The sequence below is a fragment of the Hyaena hyaena genome, unplaced genomic scaffold, assembly GCF_003009895.1.
Source record: "Hyaena hyaena isolate Hyena2069 unplaced genomic scaffold, ASM300989v1 scaffold_9, whole genome shotgun sequence".
Taxonomy (NCBI): domain Eukaryota; kingdom Metazoa; phylum Chordata; class Mammalia; order Carnivora; family Hyaenidae; genus Hyaena; species Hyaena hyaena.
The window spans coordinates 703,757-722,406 of record NW_024080641.1 but is presented as its reverse complement, the minus strand read 5'-3'; the positions used below and the strand labels follow the sequence as shown (position 1 = coordinate 722,406).

The following is an 18,650-nucleotide window of genomic DNA, read 5'->3' as shown; positions in this document are numbered from 1 at the left end:
ACTCCAACAGCTGCAACTTCTCAAGCTCATACCTCTAAGGTCCCTGATGGGGGGGGGGGCGGTCCCCGCCCACCCCAGGAGGCCCACCCAGCAGAGGCAGCACATCCATATGCGCAAACACAACTGCCTTCAGCCTGATGCCTGTGCCCGGCAGGCGCTACCTGGATGGCAAGGTCCCAGATACCACACTCTAGAATCCCAAACAGCCTGCTCCCTGCTGACCGTCATGCTGTCCAAGCAGGGTCCCAAAGCCCTGGGGCACACATCTGAGCGGTCCCAACATCACCAACGACGGCAATGTCCGTCACATACCTGGCATTCCCAGGGCACCATTCTGGACTCTGTACTTGCAATAACTATAGTTCTCTCCTGGGCCCTCCGAGAGGGGCTGCTGTGACCCCCATTTCACAGATAGGAAAGCCGAGGCACCTCAAGCCAAAGTCACTTGCCCCAGGGCATGCAGCTATGCAATGGCCCCTCCCTGGTCAGCCTCACCGGAGCAAACAGGTCCCAGAGACCACAAATCTTGTCAGGACAGCAACATCAGTCCCCCGGAAGTCTCTAGGGGTGGGGGGGGGCATGTTGAACAACAGCCAGCGTCCTGCAAAGCATGCCCCACCCCCCTGCATAGGATGAGACAATCCTCCCCTCTCCACCCCCTGCTGACAGAGGTCACGTGACCGTCAGCGATCGTGCCCCCCCTCCCCCCGCACAGCAGGGCAATCCTAATAGCCATGCAAAGCGTTTCCTGGGCACCCACTATGTGCCTGGTGCTGTGTAGGCACTGCCCACGCCTGCAGCCACTGGCATCTCCCCGTGGCCTGTTCTGGTGTCCATTTTACAGGTGGAGCAGCAGATCCGGAGGGCTGAAGGCACTGGCCGATGGCCGGTCGCACAGCCTGTCCGTCCTCAGGACAGCCGGCATTGGAAGCCAAGGCCCAGAACGTGGCCAGGCCACCATGCCGCCTCTGTCACCCCGGCGCCCTGGGGGGAGACCTCCTGCCTGTTCTCCACCCCTACCTGGGCCAAGGAATGAAACAGAGCCAGAGTGGCAAGAGACCCCAAAGAGAGAAGAGGCGTGTGAGGCAGAGAGGGGCAGAGACATGGCGAGACAGAGGAACAAAGACAGGCTAGAGACCGAACCACAACCGTGCACGAGGGGCCAGAGAGAGGGAGAGACTGTAAGGAGGGCAGGAGAGCAGAGAAAGCCCGAGAGGGAACCGTGGGCCAGGGGAAGCATCACCATCCTCCCCAGCCCAAGCTCTGAGAGATCTCGGGCACCGCGCCTGAGAGGATTCGGGCAGATGGCAGATCGGAAACTCGGGGGCCCAGGGGAGGTGGGGCGAGGAGGGAAGGGAGGCAGGGAACGTTCCTGTCAGGCATAGTCATTTTTTCTGGGGGGAGTTCAGAAGGTGAGAGAAAAGATAGGAAATTGACTGCCATCGCAGCAAGAGGGATGAAGGTTAGATCTAAAGAAGAACTTCCCGACTGTGAGGGACTGGGGCGGAAGTGGAGCCTGGAGCCAGGAGGGTGGAGAGACATCAAAGGCAGAGAGAGCTGCACACTTCTCTCTCTGGATGCCTGTCATATGCACAAGGCTGGGAGCTGTTAAGTTGGTGGGGGGGGGAGGGTATGGGCAGAGCCGGCTTCGGGATGAAACAACTTCACACATGTGTCCTTCTGAGCCAGTCCCTGTCCTGAAGGCTTTTCAAATAAAAGCAACCGCAAAGCCCGCAAAGCCCGCAAAGCCAGGAGAATTGACAGTCGCCTAACTTTTGAGCTAGCAGAACCCTGGGAAAGGCTTGCCCAGGCTCCTCGGAGCGGCTGCTGAGGAATCGGGGCTGGGGGCTCAGTCCTTGATGTGCCCTGCCCCCACCTCTTACACTGACACACTTCCTATGCGCCCCAGCCCTCCGATGGCCAGAAGGTACCCTGTAGACAGAGATTTGTTCTGCCTGTTATTGCCTGTCTCCCACCAGAAGGCGAGCTCTCCAGGCTGGGAGTTTGTCTGGCTTGTTCCCGGCTGCGTCCCCAGTGCTCAGGACACGCAGGCACCCGCAAAGCCTCGGTGGACACTTGCAGCAAGAAGAGCAGGCGAGCACCCCCTGCTGGCACTGGCTGGGGGGGCCAGAGGGGAGCCTGTGAGCAGGGGGGAGAGGGGGTCCCGGGAATGTCTAGGAGAAGCTCCGCCCATGGCCGGTGGAGGGAGGTCGGGAGGTGGTGATGGCAAAGCTGAGACCAGAAGCAGGGCTGCACGGGTGCAGGTGATGAATGAACCCCTGGGTGCCAAGGCCTGTGGGCCAGAGAGGCGGGTGGGGGTCTGGGATCAGCACTAAACCCTGCTCAGTTACAAAGACGCCCTGCCCCCACAGTAGGCTCAGAGGCAGGGGTGCTGGGGGGGGGGTGGTGTTGGGGCAGGGGAGGGGCACGGTCAGCTCCAGGTTGGAAAGACCCCTCTGAGTAAACTTCCAGGGTTGTGGGGAGGCTTAAAGATGGGGAGCAGCTGGGCCAGGGCGCAGGGGCAGAGGGTGAGGACCGGCTGGGGCTGTGGGGGATGGAGAGGAGGGAGAGAATGGAGACATGCAGCAAATCTGCAAAAGCCACAGAACTTGGAGATGTAGGAGGTGAGGCAGAGGGAGGAGCCGAGTTCTCCTTACAGATCTGGGGTCAGATTCTGAAAGCCAGGAAAGGAGACAGGGCACCAGAGGAGGTCGGAGGTGGGGGGAGAAAATGGAGAGATCCCTGGACACAGGTCCCCCAACCCCAGTCCTGGCCAGTAGGAGGTGAGCCCGCTCATGCCAGAGGCCCGGATGCCCCAGGAGCAGCGGTAGCCACCAGTCCCGGCTGTGAGGCCCGGGCCAACCCCTCCATCCCTCTGGGCCCCGCTTTCCTCCTCTGTAACACAGGCTGTCAGTGACACTGGAGGGGCTGCGGGGCTGCCTGAGGCTCTGGCAAGGGGGCACAGGACAGGGTCTGGCGCTTTGCAAGTGACCCGGAAGGGTGAGCTGGGACCCAAGGCCTGGCCGTAAGTGGAGAAAGAAGAGAACGCGGCTCCATCTCTGTCGCTGCGTTTCCTGCTAGGAACTTGCGGTCACTCCAGTTTCTCATCTGATAAATGGGGACTAATAAGATACCCTATGACAAAGGGCTGGAAGGGCACGGGCTCGGGGATGCATGAGGGCCTGAGAGCAGCCGCTGTCTACCAGCCGGTATAGAACATTCCGGTAACTGATGCGCTGCTGTCCACTGGCAGTCTTGGCGACCACGGAAACACTCTTTCGGTGCTGTCCAATATGGCAGCCATGAGCACACGGGGCTGGGGAGCACTTGCCGAGTGGTGTGACTGAGGAATTGAATTAATTTAATTGAAATTAATCTAAATGCCAATGGCCACACGTGGCTATAGTGGTTACTATATTGGAGAACAGGGTTCTGACCGCTGGGGTGGCTGTCCCGGTGTGTCTGGCTGAAGCCCAGTTCTGCCCGGAACTGGTTCTGCCCACGAATGCCCAGGCCTAGTGGGCTCGAGCCCTCTCTATTCTGTGTACACTCTGTGCCATTTTGTGGCTCTGGGATGGCTCATAGCTGCTGAATTGAATCTACCTGGGTGGGGGGTAGGGGGGCCAGGGGAGCCTGGCCTGGTATTGGAGGTTTTCAGAACAGAGGTCACTGCCAAGGCTCCGGCAGGGGTGTGTGAGGTGAGTTTGCGGGTGGGAGGGGGGTGGTGCGAGCTAGCTTGACTGGCCTCTCTGGCTCTTTCTCTCCTTGCTCTCCCCTGGAAGGGCAACTCTACAATTTGTTTTTACGTCAGGATGTGCATAACTAACTTTAATTTTTTTTTTCGTTTCTATTTTGAAAGAGAGAGAGAGAGAGAGAGAACGCTTGCACAAGCAGGGGAGGGACAGGGAGAGGGAGAGAGAATCCCAAGCAGGCTCTGTGCTGTCAACACAGAGTCCTACATGGGGCTCAATCCCACGAACCGTGAGATCGTGACCTGTGCATAAATCAAGAGTCAGACGCTTAACCGAGTTGCCCAGGCACCCCTGCATAACTAATGTTATAAAAGGGTGTGTGTGTGTGTGTGTGTGTGTGTGTGTGCGCGCGCGCACGCGCGCATGCGTATACTACTAAATGTAATAAAAAGCTGAAAAGCACTTGAACTGGAGCAGTGTTTCTGGGACGTCCACACGTATCCAGATCGCCTGGGATCTTGTAGTGCAGGTTCTGACAGGAATGGGGGGAGGAGTGGGGAGGCTCAGGGGCCGCACTTCCTGGGGACACGGTCTTGGAGCACCCCGCACTCCATTTCAGGATGAATCCTGTGCTCTCCTCCTCCCTCCCCCTGCTCCCTGGAAGAGTGTGCACCACACTGGGCCAGACCCTGGTTAGAACCTCCATTGCCCCAGTTACTAGCCCTGTAGCCTTGGGGAGGGGATATCACCTCTTGGGGCCTCAGTTTGCTCATCTGTGAAATGGGGGAAATAGCTCATCTACCTCCGGGGGTGGTGGAGACTCAGTGGTCTGATGCCTGTGACCGGTTTGGCATGGTACCTGGCACACAGGAAGCTTGAGCTAAAATCATTCTCTAACTGTGACCCTCCTCTTCCGTGTCACCACACCATCACTCTAGGATGATGGAGAGCTGGAAAGAGCACTGGTGTCAGGGAAACTTGGGTTCAAACTCTGACTTGCCACTGGCTCATTGTGGTCCCCCTCCTGTCCCCACCAGGCTCTGTCTGTGGGGATAATGACACCCAGCTTACTGGGGGCTCATGGTGACATGTCCGGTGCTGGGCACTTGAATGACAGTGTTATTAACAGCTATCCTCACTGGGTCAGAAGAACAAACCTCTTTCTCATTCCGTGACTCAGTCTCCCCACTCCCCATAAGTAAATCCAGCATTTTCAGCCGGATCATTTATCGAGGAGTGGGGGGCATCGAATCACCTGAGGAATCCGTGTCCCCCACCAGCTCGACATGGATTGGATCCCCCACACCTGGTGAGGAGAGCCCACTGCGAAAATCAGGGAGTCAGTCCTGTCCCCTGGGGGCATTACAAGGGCATAAACAAGGGGAGGCCCTAAGTTACAGGAGCCCAATATCTCTTTTAAAGCCTAACCTTCAGGGTGCCTGGGCGGCTCAGTCAGTTGAGCGGCTGACTCTTGATTTCAGCTCAGGTCATGATCTCATGGTTCACAGGTTCGAACCCCACATCCGGCTCTGTGCTGAGTGTGGAGGCTGCTTAAGATTCTCTCTCTCTCTCCCTCGCTCTGCCCCTCACCCCTGTTCCCCGCTATCTCTAAAATAAAATTACCAAAGAAAAGTATAACCTTCTATGAGTCTGTTATTAACAATCTGATTATTGTTATTATTAGCAACCTTATTCCTACTTGGAGGGCCTGTGGACCAGCACATTTCCACTCTCTGGGTCTCAGTTTACCCCCCTGGAAAGCAGTAGTCTCAGCTGAGGGAAGCACTCTGCAGGGTGGCCCACGCCTGAGTTTGCAGCCCCAGCTGAGCCACTTCTGGTTGTTGACGTTGGGCAAGGGAGCTCGTCTCTGAGAGCCTCAGTTTCCCTATATGTCCAACTAGGGATGTTGATTGTGCCCCACTTGGAGGTCTTCCGCGAGGGGCAAGTGGAGCAGAGCCACACAGAGCCTGGCACGTGGCAAGCTCTCTGTGGACTTCAGCTCTGCTCAGTCTTATCTCAGGCCCCGTGCTTGAGGCTTCTGGGCAAGGGGAGGCCAAATCTCAGTGTTCACCACCTGGAGTTTGCCGCTCAGGACGGCTGGGGCTGGCGCCACTTTCTGACCCTAGTCTCGGTGCTTGCAACAACAGCTGCAAGGCTGAGGGTCAACTCCGTAGGCAGGAGAGGGGGCTGGGGGCTTCCGGAAGGGAAGACTCGGTGAGCTGGGACAGGAAGGGGGTGCCTGGGCTGCTGGCTCCAGCCTCGCTCCCCTCCCTCCTCGCCCCTGCTTCTGGGTCCTATACATGCTTCTCAACTCCCAGGCTGAACCGGCATTGTCTCTTGGCAGCCCTCTTGGGGACGCAGTGGTCCCTTGGGATGGACCCCTGCCTGACCCCACCTGCAGGGTCCAGCCCCTCGGCCTCCACCTGTCGTGACAACAGGTGAGCCTGTAGGTTTCCAGGCGGGGGGGGGGGGGGGTGGGTGGGTGGGGGGGGGGGGGGGTTGTGGTGGGATCCTCGGGTGTGTGGGGGGGGATTGTTGGTCTCGATGGATAGATGACTGGAGGCACATCCTCCTGGGGGGGGGGGTGGGGGGGGGGGGGGGGGGGGGCATTTGGGCACCTTTCTTACTCTCCTGCCATGTCTCTGCCTGGCAGAGCCACCTTAGGGTCAGGGACACGGAAGGGAAGGGAAAGGGGCTTCTGCTTAGGGAGGATGGAGGGGTCCTAACCTCAGGGAGGAGGAGCGGAAGCAAAGCCATGCTCCCCACACCTCAAAGGGTGATGATGATGGAATGACTAAAGCTGGGCCCCAGAGTGCTGTCCTGGCACAAAAGATACCTCAGTCGCCCGCACCCTGACCTGGGGGTGGGGCTCAACGAAGCCCCTCCCCCTCCTAGAACAGAGCCCCAGGCCGTCAGCTCGCCCCCTGGCCTCTGAGCCTTGCACTTGGACCGGATGAACTCCCAACTGTGCCGCTGTCCCCCACATACTGGGAAACCGACCCGGCCCGAGCTGCCGGCCTGCGCTAGGGGCCCCGCGTCGGGGCTGTGGCCCCGGCGGTCAGCCAGCCGCCACCGGCCGCTCCGTGGTGGCTTCAGGCCGGCGGCTTCCGAGCAGATCGCGGCCGTGGAGGACTCGCGTGCGCCCTGCACCCTGGCGGTCTTGCGAGTCTCTGCCTCGGCAGGTGGGGGGGGGGGCGGGCAGGTGAGCCTCGGGCCCGGGCAGAACTGCCCCGAGGGGGATGGGAGGCAGGGAGGCCAGGTGGACAAAGCCCCAGGGGCCAAGGGGGTTCAGATTTTGGAAAGAAACCAGAGAGAAGCAGCATGGAGAGAGTGACGGGGCAGAAACAGAGCCCCGGGCAGAGAGGCCAGCCAGGCTCGAGCACTCAGCTGCCCACCGAGCCGGGCAGGTAAGACAGATGGATCAAGCAGGTGAACAGAGAGCGGGGAGCAGGGCCAGCCGGCACTGAGCACAGCCCATGCCTAACCCAGAGGGGGATTTTTCAAAAGAAGCGGATGATCTGGATGGGGGGTGGGGGGGAGGGTGTCATTGACATATAACATTGTGTGAGTTTCAAGCGTACAACATAAGGATTCGGTATTTGTGGAATGATTACCACAATAAGTCTAGTTGACATTCGTCACCACATAGTTACAATTTTTTCCCTCATGATGAGAATGGATTTTTATGTGAAATCACTAATTTTTTTTTAAGTTGACAACACATTAAATACTTGGAAAGCACTGGGGAGAATAACACTCAGGACCCGTGGGATGGCAGGGGAGGCGCTCAGGAACGTGGGGAAGTGAGCAAAAGGAAGACTGAGCAGGAGGCAGGGAGGATAGATGAAGGGCTGGTGGGGGTGAGGGAGAGTGACACAGAGGAGCAGCGAGGGAGCCCACAGGGAAACAGAGGCAGGTGTCACAGCAGGTGGGCTTTCAGAAAGGAATACTAATGCAGAAGTTCCTCTGTGTGGACGGATAAGCCAGATAAGCTGGGGCAGGGAGGCACTGGGCTGCAGGGCCAGGAGGGGAGAGCCCAGGGGAGAGATGGTGGGAGATGGGCTTGACAGACACAGGAAGGCCAGGTGACATCTAGTGACAGGTGCCTGGCCAGAGAGGTGGGGGAGGGTGAAAGATGGGGCGGGATGGTGGAGAAAAGTGGGGAGAGAGGGAGAGAGATGGGGACCTTGGCCCGAGAGTGGAGCCAGGACGCTGGAAGGAGTTCAGGGCTTCCCCTCCGCTTCCCTGCACCTCTGCCTTCCTCACCCCTCTGTCCGCAGACCCGCCTCTCCCCTCCAGGTCTCCATGCGGTCCCTGTGCGCCTGCACTGAGCCGTGGCTCTACCTTGGAGAGATGTGTGGCCCTCTGGCACCCGAAGTTTTAATCCTGCTGTCCTCTCCGACAGCGACAGTGAGGAGACCCTGGGAGCCCTCTGACTCTGGGGGCGGGGGGGCATTCCCCCAACTGCCTCTGGGTGGAATGCAGGGTGACAGCGGGGTCCAGTCAGCACACACCTGAGCCCCTCACCCTGGGCTCTGGGCTTGACTGCATGCGCGCAGCTCCGTTACATCCCCAGGGCTCCAAGGCCACCTCCATGCCTCTCACTTGGTGTCTCTTTGTGCAGGTGAGTTCAGGGGGCGACCGGGTTTGCAGGCCTCCTGGCCAGCGCAGTCTCCACAGGGTGCTGCCTCTGAGCTCCCCTCTGGGTCTCTCTGTGCACGAAGGACCCTGTGTCTCCATATGCGCACCTGACCCCACGCCTTCCTCCTGGCCTCTGGCTGACTCCGGGTTCCGCAGCCCTGTTTGTAACTGGGCCTCTGGCTGCCAGTGAATAACTCTGTGTGTGTGCGTGCGAGTGTATGTGTGTGCTCTCGCACACCTCTGCCCACACATGCCTCTGTGTCTTTCTCACACTCTCCCACCCTCTGCCCATGGCTGATTCGGGTCCCTCACAGTTAGACACTATGCCTCTAGCCCCCTGCGCCTCTGGTGGCACAGTATTCTCTGGCTCCTTTGTGCCAGCTCCGTGGGGCCGCATGCACCCTCCCTGAGTCTGTGGCTCCCTGTGTCTCTGCCCGGGTCTCTTGCTCTGGCTCCTCTGTGTGTGTGTGGATAGCTGTGGGTGCCCCGGTCTCGCTGACTCTCGCTTTCTTTCAGGAATTAGGTGAGTAACTCTGTGTATGTCTGGCTCCGTGGTGATGCACCCTAACTCTGTGTGTGTGTGTGTGTGTGTGTGTGTGTGTGTGTGTGTGAGTCGGGTCCCTTCTCGCACTCTGGCTGTGCCTCTATCTCTCTGGCTCCCACTCTTCCGTGCCTTGTCTGAGGGTCTCTCTGTGCCTATCTGCTGCTTCATTCCCTGCCTCTCCTTTCTGAGTGTGCCCGTGTGGACAATCGGGTGGCCAGGATTAAAGGGGTAACCAAGAAGGGCTTCTTGGGAAGCCAAGAGCAGGGGAAAGGCGGGAAGGGGAAGAGGAGGCTGCGAGATGCGGATTGGAAGGAGCCAGGAGACCGAAGATGGTCCAGGAAGAGGGAGGGGCAGATCCTGGCCAAGGTCCTGGGTAGTGGAGAGTCTTTAGGGGGGAGAGGAGGCTGCCGGCTGCCCGGACCAGGAGGGAAGCGACTCCGGCTACTCCCAGCTGCCGCTGGAGCCCGAGTTCCTGTCTGGCGGCTGCGCGGCTGGGACTAGGGATGTGAGGCGCATAGCAATGGGGCGCTGCGGAGGCTCGACTGCAGCTCCCAGCTGGGGAGGGAGGTGGGGAGGGGGCTGTGGGGCAGCCCTGAGGCTCCCTTGCCCCTCCCCCTTCCCAGCTGGGCTCTCCCCAGGGGATTTCCCCACCCTGAGAAAGTGGCGCTGGGAGAACGGGGCCTGAGGCTGCGGGGAGCAGGGCAGGGAGGAGGAGAGGGTGCTCGTGAGGAGCGGCAGAGGTGGGGGCGGGGAGAGAAGGGTCAAGATGGGAGTGGCCGAGAGGAAGGGATCGGGGTGGGGGCATGGAGGGCCTGGTGATTCAGACCCTGGAGAGAGGCCGGCTGGGCCCCGGGCAGGGCAGAAGGGAGGAGCGCGTGGAAGTGGGGGGCCTGCAAACTTGGGTGGAACCCTGGACAGAGCCTGGGCCTCAGGCTCGGGGACTCACGAGGAGTTGGAAGGAAGCGAGTGGCAGGAAAGAGAGGTTTCAGAGAGGAGGGCCCCCAGGACTGGGAGGAGGGCCCCGGGACTGGGGGGGTCGGGGTTGGGGGACCCCACGAAGTGAGGAAACAGGGACGGGGCGAGGGGCTCTGAACGAGGAAAGGTCATAGAAGGCGATCCCAGACACAGATGGGTGTGAGCGCGAGAGAGGCTGGCGGCTGTGCTAGGGAGAAGCCCTCTGCCTCCCATACTAGGACCCGAAGCAGAGCGGGGAGAAGACAGGGTTCCGGAGAGGAACGGGGTTGGGAGTGGGGCCAGAAAAGAGAGCGTCTAAAGTCAGGGTCTCCTGGAGAGAAGGTCAAGGGAGGGGATACTGGGGGGACAGAGTCAGAGATGGGGATGAGAAGACCCTGAGGACCCTGAAGGGAAGGCAAGGTGCAGTTAGGTCTTAGAAGAGTAGGTGTGAGAGTGGAAAGCCAGCAAAAGGGGGGAGGGGTGGTCCCCAAGAGGAGAGGGCTAAGGACGGTGGGAGGGAGGTAGTGGTTCCGTGGAGACACATGCCCAAGGATAGAAGGCCCCCGAAGCAGAATGGGGTCAAGGAAGGGGGTCTCGGGAAGAGGGAGGGGCAGGGGTTTCGCTGCCCACCAGCAGGGGCTGGGGGACCCCAGAGAGAGAAGGGCTGAAGATTGGGGAGGGGGTTGTCTCGCTCCCCAGTCACCCCCTCCGTCTTTCCCATTCTCACTTCCCAAACTCCCCGGTTCTCCCTGGTTGCCAAGGCAACCGCTCCTGCCAGGCGCGGTCACCAAGGAAACCCCGTGCCCGCCTCTCCCCCTTCCCCATCACTGGCGTGCCCCCCCCACCCCAAGCAGCAGCGGTGTGGAGGGTGGGAGGGGCAATGATGGGGGAAGAACTCGGGCTCCCACCCCAGAAAGGGGGGCCCTCGATCTACACCCGGCGAGCAACCCCCCCAACAAGCCTACATCTTCAACCCCGCAGCTGGATACGCGTAGCGACTGCCGGACGTACACCACCCCCCGCCGGTCCCCAAGGCAGCGGCGACCCCCCAACACAGAACTCGCCTGGCCGGGAGAACCCCCACCCGATTGCTCCCCCCACCCGCTTTGGTTCTCCAGCAGGCCCCGCCCACTGTCCTCTGCCGCCGACCCCCCCCCCCAGCCCGGAGGAGGCCTTAGACCGTGGTCCCCTAATTAAGAGAATGCCCCCCTCCCACCCTCCGCGGTTCCGCCTCCCGCCCCCACCCGGCGCCCCTCGGCAGCTACTCACAGCGAGGAAAGGGGCTCCTTCTCGGGGGCAGCATGCCCGGCCCGCGGGGGGAGGACCCCCCCAATGAGGCACAAGGATTTGGGGTGCGAGGCCCGCTGCGGGGAGGCGCGGGGGGCGGGGCTGCGGCCGGGCCTGGGTCTCTCGAGTTCTCCCCCCTCCCCGGCTCCTGGATGGGGAGGGGGCTCCCACAGCGGTAGCGGTGGGGTTCGAGGGACCGCTCTGCCTCCTCGCTCGCCCGCCCGCCCGCCCGCCTGCCGCCCGGCCCGGCCCGGCGCCCTCGCTCGCCGGCCCGCCGCCCGCCTTCCTTCTTGCCTTCCTTTCTTTCCTTCTTTCTTTCCTTGCTTCCTTCCTTCCAGCCTTCCTTCCTTCCTTCCTCCCTCCTCGGGCCGCCGGCGCCGCTCTCCCCCCACCCCACCCCCCCAGGCCCCGGCCCCGGCCCCGGCCCCCGCCTCGGACGGTGCGGCAGCGACCGCGAGCAGCCGAGAGCGGCGGAGACGGCAGCGGAATACTGATGATGGAGGGGGAGCGGGAGGGAGGGGAGGGAGGGCGCCGGGAGTGTGGGGGGGGAGAGGCTGCCCGGGAAGGAAAGGAGGGGGGAGAGGAGAGAGGGGAGGGAGGGCAGAGAAGAGGAGAGGGAGAGGAAGAGGGGGTAGAGAGGGGAGGGAGAGAGAAAAGCAGAGGATGGGTCAGGGAGAGAAAAGGGGAGGGACGAGAGGGTGGAGGGGGGAAGGGTGGAGGGTGGAAGAAACAGAGGAGGGAGGAAAAGGGAAGGAAGGAGAAGAGAGGAAGGAAATCGGGAGAGGGAAGACAGAGGGAAGGTGAGAGGGGGAGACAGGTGGGGAGGAGTGGAGGGAGAGATGGAAAGAGGGGAGAGAGGCCCCGTGTCCTGGGCTGAGGGCTGGCAAGAGGGGAGAAAGTCCTGGAACACCTTTGGTAAATATCTGCAGAATGAATGAGGGAGGGAGGGGTGAGGGGGATAGAAGGGAGCAGGGGGTAGGCAGGGGAAGAGCAATGAGCCCCAAAGAAGGGCAATGGCCAAGGGGCAGGGGCAGGAAAAGGCCCAACAGGGAAGTGGGGGAAGGCAGGCTGGCCCCCTTTGAGGACAGTGTGGGGAGAGGGGGTGGGGGCCAGGCGCCACCCCGAAGCGCTCGCTCGGAGCCCAGGGGGGAAGCTGGGCCTGTGGGAGCCGAGTGGGGACTGAGGACGGAGGCCAGAGGAAGACCTGGAGCCCCAGGAGCGAGGAGCGGGTGGGGCAGAGGATGAGCACGGAGGAGGGGGTCCTTGAATCCCCGTGTGTGCCTGCTTCACCCCCCCACCCCCAGCCCCAGCCCCAAGGGAAGAAGATCCTCACGTCCATTTTCCACACGAGGACGCCGACGCCGGGCTCTCAGAAGATCAAGGGCAGAATCCAAATGCAGAGTCCTGGGCCCTGGACAGGGTATTTTGAAGGGGCTGGAGAAGTGGGGCCCAGGCCTGTCAGGTGCCGGTGCCTGGAAGGGGGCAGAGAACAGAGCCCCAGAGTCCCCCCCCCCGCCCTCATCCTCTCAGCTCCCCCAGGTGTCAGCAGCAGGTGCGGGGACACATTTAGAGCTGTGAAGGGGTGTCGCACCTCAGGTTCAGGGAGTGGGGGGGAGGGCGGGGAGGAATGCAGAGGCCCAGAGGTCACCTTGCCTTCTCTCTGCCCCATCAGCTTCCGGGGTCCACTCAAATTAGGGAGTAAAGAAACCCAGCAGGGAGCTGAAGGGAGGCAGCCCCTTCCAGGACATGGAATTTCCTTCCAGGTTCTGAAATTAGGGCAGACATTTCACCTCTTCTTTGTCCCCCCCACCCCACTCCCAAGAAGTCCAGCTACTAGCTTGGGTCTTGGAGGAGAGAGAAAAGAGAACTGTTCCTTTCTTCAGTGCCAGGGTCCCAGAGAGACCTGACTCTCTTTGTCCTTCTCCTCCTGAGAGCCCCCCCCCAGGAGAAAGGGTGGCCCCTCCACTCCACAGGCAGAAATGGGGCACATTGGAGGCTGGTTGGGGAAGGAGTGGGCTGGGAGACAGGGGAAGAAGTGGCCCAGACAGACATCTGTAATGAGCCAGAGCAGGAGACAGACCTGGAGTCCACAGGTGACAAGTGAGGTCACATTTGGGTGCAGTAGCGGCAGCTGTGGGTGGGGGATGGGTAACCCGCAGACCTGAGAGCTACAGAGAGAAGCCAAGAGAGGAGAGACAGGCTAGGGCCATAGGCCAACAGGTGGGGTGTGGAGCTCTGGGTCCCCGCCTGGGTGCTACTCAAATCTGGTTCAGGCGAAGGGAGCAGTGAATGTGTGTGCAGCCCAGAGTGCAGCATAGCATAGGCCCAAGGTCAGGGGCAAAACCATAATAATAATGGCAGCCAGCGTGTTCCGCAGGCGTGTACTCCTGTGGTCAGATGCTGTGCTGAGCACTTCACGAACATTTTGTTGGCTCCTTACAACTACCCTGAACTTGACATGTGGGCGGACCCAGGCAGGCCCAGGGGGAGCAGGGTCTTGGAGGTCCCTATAGTGCCAGCATTAACCCTTTAATTACTAGAGGATCTCTGGGAGAGGCCAGTGCAGGGAAGAATTTCAATATCTTCCAACCTGTGCGCCTCCTGGTCCACGGTCTGGAGCTCTGCCTGGAGGGTATAATCGCCCCTGTGTGGCTGAAGCAGAACTGTGCTGCCATTAAGCACATTAAGTGTTCACTGGGGACCTGCTGGGCACCTGGTGTTGGTCAGAGTCCAGAGAACCAGCTGGAGAACAGGCTGGAGCCCGTCCCTGCTCTCCTGGAGCTTACCTTCCAGAAGAGAGGTAACCTCAAGACCTATTTTGGATACATAAAAGGGGGTCCCAGGGAGGAGATGGGCTGGTCCAGCGTCGTTGGGAGGACAGACTTGAGATAGGCAGGGGAGACCCTTCGGAGAACGTGGCCTTGGAGCCGAGACCTGCATGACGAGAAAGAGGCAGCCGAGAAGAGGGTGCACAGAGAAGGGTGCCCAGGAAGAAGGACCATGGGGAGCAGAGGACAGCAAGCTTGGGCTGTGTGAGAGAGGAAACAAGTGTGGCAGAAGATGGCGAGAGACAGAGAAAGGAGAGGAGGATCCCAGTGCCAGGTTTGGCTCAAACACAATACCAGACCTCCACAGTACCCCTCTGCCCCTAAACTTTGTCCTGAAGCTTAACTCGGGTGGCAGTCCTGAGTGACCTAAGCCCTGACCCCCATTGTTCCCCCACATTTGCAACATTCACTGGGGCCTATGAAGTACCAGAAACCACAGAAGGGGTGGCAGTGACCCCGGGGGCCCCTGTCACAACAGAGACTGAAAGGTATGTTTACGATTTCAAAAGCCAAATGTAAATTGTGTATTTCCTTTGGGATGGCATTTCAGAGGCTAACCCAGACATCAAATTTCTCTGCTTCAGGCTGTTAAGAAAAAAAAGATTTTTTTTTTTTAAGAAAAAAATTTTAATCCACTCAAGTGTGTTAACTGTTTTTCTTACCCGGATCAGAAGCTCTGATGGGTAGTTAGGTATAACTCTGATAAATAAGATATGGACAAAGGAAATTCCCCCTCAGTGTAGTTTGGTTTGCTCAGAAAACTCTTTCAGGGGACGCCTGGGTGGCTCAGTCAGTTAAGTGTCCCACTTCGGCTCAGGTCACTATCTCATGGCTCATGAGTTTGAGCCCTGCAACGGGCTCTGTGCTGACAGCTTGGATTCTGTGTCTCCCTCTCTCTCTGCCCCTCCCCCTCCCCCTCAAAAATAACCATAAAAAAACCACCTCTTTCCAAGTGGGATCCGTGGGTGAACCCCCACTCCGCACTCCCCCCCCCTGCACTGTCCATGTATTTTATCCAGTATACTACACTGAGTGACTGCCATGGGCCTTCACCTCTGCTGGTAAATCATCACTATCGCCACCAACATTGGAGAGTTCTAGGAAGGGGGTAAAATCATAGTGGGTGCCAAGCTAGGCCTGAGACCTTACCCCGAATTCACCCTTCACAACATCTCCAACGCAAACCCTAGCCTGAATTCTTAGGAGAGATGATGACCGCTGGGAAGCGGTCACAGGGTCAGATGCTCAGCTTTCACAGCAGAGTAACCTCCTGCTGCCTGCTTGTTGGGTTTCCAAAACATCTGTGTTTGTCCTGCGTCGGGGTGGCTGACCAGATTTCCCAAAGGGGGCTGCAACAATACCTCCCACCCCATGTGCTCTGCCACTCCTCTGCGTCCCATTCCTCGGCCTGGCACGGGTGTTCTGACATTTTTTTGGCCAATGGAGTGTGGCAGCAGCAATGCCATGTGACTTGCAAGGCTAGGTCATACAAGAGACGAAGCTTCTCCTTTATGCTGGATACTCGTATATGGTGGCTATAAGCCCATGCTCTGCCCTGAGGCTGCCCTGCAAGGAGGAAGAGCAAAGTAAGCCATGTGGAGAGACTACACAGAGAGAGGCCTGACACCCTCTGACGAGGGAAAGGTGCCTGGCCAGGGCACAGCCACTTTAGCTCTCCTGTCACAGTGCTCCCCACGGTCTCACCATGCCTACTTTAAAGACCCAGAGCTAGAACTGCCCAGAGGAGTCCTTCCCAAATTCTTAATGCACAGAAACCTTAAGACATAACAAAATGACTTTCAACTAATAAAATTAGTTTCAAGTCACTAATAATTGAGGGTGATTTGTTACACAGCAATAGATAAATACAACAGTCAGCAACACGGACCCCTAGCACTGTGGTTCTTTACCTGACAGGAGAGTCTCAAACCACCTGCTTGCACCAGTGGTCGAAAGTTTGGCTGAAATAAGCATGTGGACCACCCTGGGCTTAGTTTCTACATATTATTCCCCCCAAAGTGCCAGGCTTCTTGGAAAAGCAATCGCTTCCAGCTTTGGGGTGGGGCAAGTTCAAAATAAACCTGGAACACCTTTTGCACCAGAAAGACAAGGGCATGCTCAGAGATGAATGGGATCACATCGCAAGGACACGGGAGCCAGCTTGAAGGGGTTCTCCTGGCAAAAACTGGGACAGCTTGAGCATCAAAAGGAATGGCTATGACAGTAACATGTCTTGTGTATATGTCACACATACCCATAGATGTGTGTATGTGTGTGTGTACCTACATACTTATCATATCTCGATATGACAAATATGACGATATATGATAGAATGAGAATCACTAGTTTAAAGCCCCAAATTCACTTCTACAAAGGGTCCTCAGGATATTCACATGTTACCTGCGGGCTACTCAGAGCTTTCTCATGGAGACAAACAGCGGTCACCACCTTAACAAGGTGAAAGCATCATTAATCATGGGACAGTCCAGCATACAAGCCTCCTGAAGTAATGCAGAACGAAGAACACAGCATCCTTTATGAAGTTTCTTTGCCAAGAATATTTAAATTGAATCTAATTAAGCCTCAGTAGACCCCTGGTTCCCAAACTGTGTGCTGAGGCACCCTGAGGGAACTGAAGCAAATTCACAGCAGGCCACAGTATGCTGGTAAATGATTAACAACTAGTTCTCCGGCAAAGAGTGATCACTGAACACTGTGACATCAACATTCGGGTGAGAAGAGGTATACTGTGCCTTCCTCTTTCTTGGAAAGCCAGTACTGGCTGCCTCTTGGTTATGGGATATTTAAAGTTTTCAGGGAAACAGAGATACTTGATACCTACCAGATATCGCCTGACCTACTAACTCGGCAGCAGTTCACTGTTCCAGCAGTAGATTTGCGCTACAATTTGAGGATGATAGGTCTTTGTGAGGCTGGGTTTTTAGCAGTTCTGTAATTAAAGGCAAGCACTGCTCTGAAAATCTGAGGAACAGGAAATGAAAGTGGTGGTGTCCAGTGTGATTCAGAAGTTGGAGACGTTGTATATTGCTATTCTGTTAGTCAGTAATTCATGTTAAGAATGAAAGAAAATGTTTTTCTTTTAATTTATGTGCATTACTTTTTCAACTGGCGCTAAGTTGTTAGAACATAAATATTTAAATTGTATGTGTATAACTACTTAAACTGGTATTTTATTTTATTTTTATTATTTTTAAACATTTATTTATTAAAAATTTTTAAATGTTTATTCATTTTTGAGAGAGGAAGACAGACTGTGAACAGGGGAGGGGCAGAGAGAGAGGAAAACACAGATTCTGAAGCAGGCTCCAGACTCTGAGCTGTCAGTACAGAGCCCAACATAGGACTCAAACCCATGGACCATGAGATCATGACCTAAGCCTAAGTCAGACACCCAACCAACTGAGCCACCCAGGCACCCCAAATGTTTATTTTTCAGAGAGAGAGAGACAAAGTGTGAGTGGGGGAGGGGCAGAGAGAGAGAGAGAGAGACAGAATCTGAAGCAGGTTCCAGGCTCTGAGCTGTCAGCATAGAGCCTGCCATGGGGCTCGAACCCAGGAACTGTGAGATCATGACCTGAGACAAAGTCAGACGCTTAACTGAGTGAACCACTCAGGGGCCCCTTATTTAATTTTTAAATTTTATTTAATTTTTTAAGTAATCTCTACACCTCATGTGGGGCTTGAACTCACAACCCTGAGATCCAGACTCACATGTTCCACTGACTGAGCCAGCCAGGCACTGCAACAAATGGATGTTTTAGTCAGGTATTTCTTTGAGGCCTAGGTGCACTGTGAAAAAGTTACTGAGCCACTAAAGGCACTGTGGAGTGAGAATGGGAACCTCGGCTCCAGACCTAATTTCCATCTTACAGAAAATAGGATAGAGGAACAAGTTAAAAGGCACCGTGAAGAAACAATCACACAAATCCAGACTGTGGAGCATTTACAAGATAAGTAACCTGGTCTTTTCAAAAAGTCAATATCATGGGGCACCTGGCTAGTTCTCCATAGGGTACGCAACTCTTGATCTCTGGATCATGAATTTGAGCCCCACTTTGGGCATACAGCAGACTCTTCTAAAAAGTCACTATTATGAAGGAGATAAACGTAGTTGGAGTAGTCGCTCTAGATTAAAAGAGATGAAAGAGCTATAACAACCAAATGCAATGCATGAATCTTGCTTGATCCTGAGCTGAAGCATTCTTTTTATAAGCTCTAAAAGGCCATCTCTGGGGCAGCTGGGAAAATGTGAATTTGATCTTGATCTTAGAGACATTAGGGAATCAATGTTAATTTTCTTATGTGTGATATTATGATATTATGATTATGTAGGAGTATAGTCTTATTCTTCAGAGGTTCATGCTGAAGTATTTATGTCTGCAACTTACTTTCAAGTAATTCAGCATTTGAAATGTGAATAATTGTTGAGTCTAAATGGTGGGTAGATAGATGCTCATTAATGTTTTTTCAATTTTTCTGTAAATTTGGTGAGGAGTCAGCTGAGAGAAGGAACATTTAGGGCAGGTTGTCACTGGCAATTAACCCCTCTCCCCTGCGTAAACAATTTCTCCTTTTAAAACAAAATTTTGGGGGGCACCTGGGTGGCGCAGTCGGTTAAGTGTCTGACTTTGGTTCAGGTCATGATCAGTTCATGGGTTCGAGCCCTGCAACTGGCTCTGTGCT

General features: G+C 56.9%; 1 protein-coding gene across 1 annotated transcript in view; it reads right to left on the bottom strand.

Annotated features, from left to right (window-relative positions):
- LRRC4B (leucine rich repeat containing 4B) overlaps nt 1–11,305 on the bottom strand; it is a 39,851-nt gene extending 28,546 nt beyond the window's left edge. Inside the window, exon 1 of the mRNA XM_039245120.1 lies at nt 11,101–11,305. The gene's annotated coding sequence lies outside the window, so the exon portion shown is untranslated. The remainder of the gene's footprint in view (nt 1–11,100) is intronic.
- Nucleotides 11,306–18,650: the final 7,345 nt, after the last annotated feature.